Raw genomic sequence first — 5,384 nt, forward strand, 5'->3', positions numbered from 1 at the left:
CCTTCAGACGTTATTCAGCCAACGTCACCAAAACTTTATCAGAACTTAATAATAGCAGGCGCCTCACAAATTTCTACTCAATAGTGAGTGGTTTGGACCAACATTTACAACAAAACAATCAACAATTTAGCACAAAAGAATGTGAAGAAATAAAATAAAATAATATTATACTAGGAAGAACAACACCATGATCCTTTTGCTGAAGATCCATTCTCATTTCCATGTAAGACCAATCTTTCCATTTCCTAGCCTGTTATCTAGCTTCTTCAGCTCTTGCCACTGGAAAACTTTCCTATTGAATATACTATAGATCTCTTTGACGACAGGCCTAAATGCAGCATCTACATTGGATGAATTAAGTGTTGATGTTTCCATAAAGAACAGACCTTGAGCCTCCGCTACAACCTTACCTTCCTCTGTACTTACCACTCTCATATCCTTGCGACCAGACTTGTCCCCAACAAGTATGGCAACAACATTCATATCTGAATGAGATGTTTAAATTAGAAAAGAATAATGAGTGCACTTCTTGCTATCAAATGCAACACACAACAGAAGAGAGGGACTCACTTTCAAGTTCGTTGAGACATCTACCAATGCTGTCGAAAGTCTGTCGTCTACTAGTGTCATATACAACTAAAGCACCAATAGCACCTCGATAGTATGCAAAGGTGACTGTCTTGAAATGTTCTTGTTCTGTAGTGTCCCTGATATTAAGAATTTAAGAAAAAAAAGGTTCAACCCTTTAACAAATAATAGAATTTGTATGTACAACGAAAAAAAATTAAGGCCTCATTTGGAAGCTTGGCCTAGGCACTCAACCTCTCTTGAGCTGCCCCTGCTTAGTACACGTATTCAGACAACACCCCACCTAACCTGTATCATTTTAGTGCCTAATTGTTGGTTGGAACAAATTGGAAAAAAATTAGAAGAAGCACAAGAGATAGATTTGGACTCAAGGATGAGTCTTCCAACCTAAAGAAAATGTTGTAATTTAGATTATAAATTTATAGAGCCATATCTTGCGATTAAAGTAGGACTCGAAGTTTATCCTAAATATAAAATGAATGTATTGTAGCTCCATGAGGCTTATATATTTCTACAAATAATATTCTCCTTGTACTTGAAAGTTGAATCTTATCCTAGTTAGGAAAAGAAAAAACATTTGAACAGGCAGAGATGGGGCACCTGTTAGACTAAATAATCATTCTTGTTTTTGTTTTTTTTGCTAGGCCAAAAAGAAAACCCGATTTTTATCCGCCATGACTGGAATGCATCTGAACCCAGCTGGCCCTGGTGCGAGTCTTGGTCAATGAAACCCCTAAGGTCCACCTCGCCCCCTTAGCAGTACTCCCAGCTTTTGCCAAAAGAAATAGGAAATACTATGCTCCCCTCAATGCTCGAATTCGTGTAGGGATATCTCCACACCACGCACCCACCTCTTTAGCCGGGTTAGTGTCTGTTTGGGCTGAATAAATATTCAATTCATTTTTTTAATACTCATTAAATAATCATTCTTCGTCATAAGAATTTATAAAATCTGAAAGAGGGGACTTTAGGAAGTTAATAAAAGTGAAGCATGTTCAAAATCTGAACTTTAGGGGTGTTTGATTCACGGACTGGGGATGATGGGGACAGCACTTCCTATCTAGGATACTGAAAAGCGTCCTGCAGAACAGCATGTACGCTTGTCTGTGTTGTCCCGAGTTTTCATGAGCATGTGGGCCCCTCTGGGATGGCGAATCAAACGCCCCTTAAACTTCTTGTAATTTTTTGTACTTCTCCTTTATATTTCTATAGTTATTAAAAGATCTGATGATAGCGCATTGGAAAAAAGCAGCCACATACAAGAAAGATTGAATAGCACTGATTATAGCAAGATTTACACACCTGATGAAAGCAAAGAATCTAAGAAGCTGCCTAAATATTTAAAAACAAAAAATGATGAAAGGAAAAGACTGCATGCAACATTCATAACAGTGACAAACTATTTTTTAGAAGTCCATGACAATGTTCTTAAAAGGACTACCTTGAATTGACTTCAGACCAAGCACACTTAATTAGATCCCACGAGCAATAAACCCTGTTATGCTAATAGGTCTATTCCAATTGGCATCTTTACATGGGAAAAAATTATCGAAACTTGTTTGACACTTTTATTTGACATTTAAAAAGAAAATCATTGAAACCCATCATGAGTAGAACTTGTAGCTCTTAGCACTAAGAATGATTTGTCTAAGACCACCTAATGGTGATAGGATCATGAGCAGTACACCAAGAATAATGCATATCTGTAGTGCAAAACAAAATTTAGTTAGTTATAATGTTCAAATGTCACCAGTTAACAAAAAACATGAAAACTAGTAACAAAGCAGACATGGTTTTTTAACCATGCCTAGTTTGTAAACCAAGATAAGCTGAATCTTTTAGGCTTTTATATGGCTAGCCACATGATGCATGAAAACTGCAAAAGAGCACAATGTATGATTTAGAGCACTTAGGTTTTCATGAATCCATTAAGAAACACCAAATAACAAGTTTTTTTGTGCTCATAAAGTATGTCTCTGAATCCTCCAAAGAAGCCAAGCAACCCTCCAAAGAAAGGGAAAGTTATACCAACAAAACATGTGAATGTTGTACATAGAAAGGGAACCAAAGATGAGGAAACCGAGATTATCACCATTCGATCAAACAACCTTTATATGCAGTCAAGCTTACCAACATATACACTAAGTGATACCAAGCTAAGCCCAAAGCTAGGCTTGAAGTGAAGTTTCTTCACCGGTACTGTTGGCATTGCATAAATCTATTTCCATAAAAGAAAAAAAACACACATGTTGAGCTATACCATGGATAATCATGATTAAGCAATTTTAATACTGGTCATTCTCAATGGGATGCAAACAGAAATGAGCACCTGATAGCTTCCAATGACATGAATGACCACAAACATGTTATCTAATGCAATCAATCAGCGTGGTTTCTCCATAAAGATCAAGATGTTATCTTCCACAGAGTTCTCAAATGCCCAATAGCCCATCAATGCAACAGGGAAGTAGCAAAGTGCAACTACAATGTAAGCAAAGATAACACCCTTCCACTTGGGCTTCTTAGATGGCTTTTATGGTGTTGAATGCATGTGGCCATTAACCATATGTGATTCCAAAAAAGCGATTGAAAAGGTAAATTTAGTGAAGAGGAAGTTCATTAAAACTAACATTCAATAAAACTATGCTATTTAACAGAAGATAAAGAAAAAGAGACAAATATGAAAAATACCAGCTTATATCTCTAATAAGAGCTTCTCTCTCCTCTAGAGATCTTTGCCAGTGAATGAAGTCATAATCGTCCATTTCAATATTTCTGCACAAATTTGTTACTTTAAACTCTTCTCCTCTTTCCTCTGCTTCCTTCTTTAATTTGTTATTAAGTTGTTTCAAATGAGGAAAGGATTTATCTCAAACATCAAATCAAGAATGAGTGAAAGTTCCAAGCAACCTACCTTGCACTTCATAGATAAAATTTATAGGCTCTTTGTAGCAAAGGATTAAAATTTAACAAAAAATTCTATTATATTATATTATACACACACACACTACTCTGCTATGTCACATGGATACTCCATGCCAGTCATGTTGGAAACTTCATAAAACGGCCATGTCCCTATAACTGCAGCCATCATGTGATATAGCTACTCTAGAAGCCCTCTATCATCCACTCCTTGCTTCCAGACTTCGAAGACCAAAGACACCAAAGAACTACCTAGAACCATGTATTCATGGAAATAGATGAAGAAAAATTCAGAACTTGCAAGACAACATAAAATCATTTCACACTTTGATGAACAACTTCATAGCACAATTGATGTTTTAAGCTATCTAACTGTTTTTCTACTTTCATGTGATAAGAGATAAAAAGGGAAATCTTCATAAGGCGGCGAAGTCGCGATGGATGAAGTCGGCCGGCGATAAGTACTTAATTGCATTTTTTTTGTTTGAGTGGTGAGTGCGTACGAGGATGTCGATGTGAAAGATGAGATCTTAAAGAAAAAGTTTATGCTCTTGAGTCAGATTGAAGATTAAAGGATTTGTAGGCTCAAGAGTCAGTTTGTAGAGAAATCAGTTTTACATCAATCATTTGCATGAAAGAAGAAAAGGTTCATAGATAAAAATAATAATCTGAGATACATTAAAAAGTCAAAGACCAAATCTCTCAAGCATGTTTATTTTTTAATGAATGAAATGAATATATGTATGAGAAAGTTTATTTTTGAATGACTGAAATTAATATATATGTATGAGTAGGTTCGTTTTTAAATAAATGAAATGAATATATGTATGAGCAAATTCATTTTTGAAACAATAAAATGAAGTTGTATGAACAAATTATTTTCATGCAAAACTCATAAGTTTTGTCAAGTTTCAGTTATACGAAATTCACAAATTTAGTTATATGAACTTCGCAATATGTATGCAAAGTTAGTTTGTGAAGTTTTAACCACGAAAGAAATCACATATATGGTTATGCGAACTTCAAACTATATATGTGAATTTAGTAAAATATTTATAAAATTTCTACATATTTTAGCTATTGAAAGTTCGCAAATATATTTATGTGAACTTCGTACAATATATGTGAAATTAGTGTTATATTTGCAAAGTTTCGGTAGGTTTGAATTATAGGAAGTTCACAAATATAGTTATACAAACTTGGTGAGGTTCACAAAAAAAATTGTGTAAATCTACCTTTTAGTGAGAGATTGTGATACTCGAGGAGCGTACCGATATATCACACAAACCATAAGACGTCTACTATATGAAGGTTAAAATGGTCATTTTAAAGTTGAACATTTGTGATTTTGGACATCGGACAGATTTTAAAAAACTATAGTGTTTTTTGAAAAACATATCATTTTTGTTATACAATACGATAATTTTGTTTAATTTTCATAAATAGGGTCGTCAATGGATTGCGTATGACCCAATCCCAACCTATATCGGATCCCATAGGATATGGGAATAGTAATAAATTAAGAGGTCTGATTAAAAATTCAAGTCATACCTATAGGGTCCAATTAATATAAGGTATCTAGTATGATTTATGAAATTTCATACTAGAATTGGATCCAATCCAAGTTCCAATTATGATCCACAACTTTTTAATGTATAAAATATTAAATATTATTTTATCAAGTATGGACTTGGTCTGATTTATGTATTCCTTATAGGACCTGAGTATGGTTTTTCTTGTGGCAGGTCCTGTCCGATTTATGTAATCCTTGTAGGCCTGAGTATGGTTTTTCTTATGGTAGGTCCAGTCAAACCTACCTGTGTTTGGACTTAGTGCCAGCACCTCAAAGTCATATATGGATCCAAACCCACCTA

General features: G+C 34.7%; 1 pseudogene; it reads right to left on the reverse strand.

Moving 5' to 3' along the window:
• Window positions 1–213: 213 nt before the first annotated feature.
• On the reverse strand, window positions 214–3,353 carry LOC149811762 (ras-related protein RABA5a pseudogene; annotated as a pseudogene).
• Between the last annotated feature and the right edge of the window lie 2,031 nt (window positions 3,354–5,384).

The sequence above is a fragment of the Nuphar pumila genome, chromosome 17 (genome assembly GCF_984573655.1).
Source record: "Nuphar pumila chromosome 17, dmNupPumi1.hap1.1, whole genome shotgun sequence".
NCBI lineage: Eukaryota > Viridiplantae > Streptophyta > Magnoliopsida > Nymphaeales > Nymphaeaceae > Nuphar > Nuphar pumila.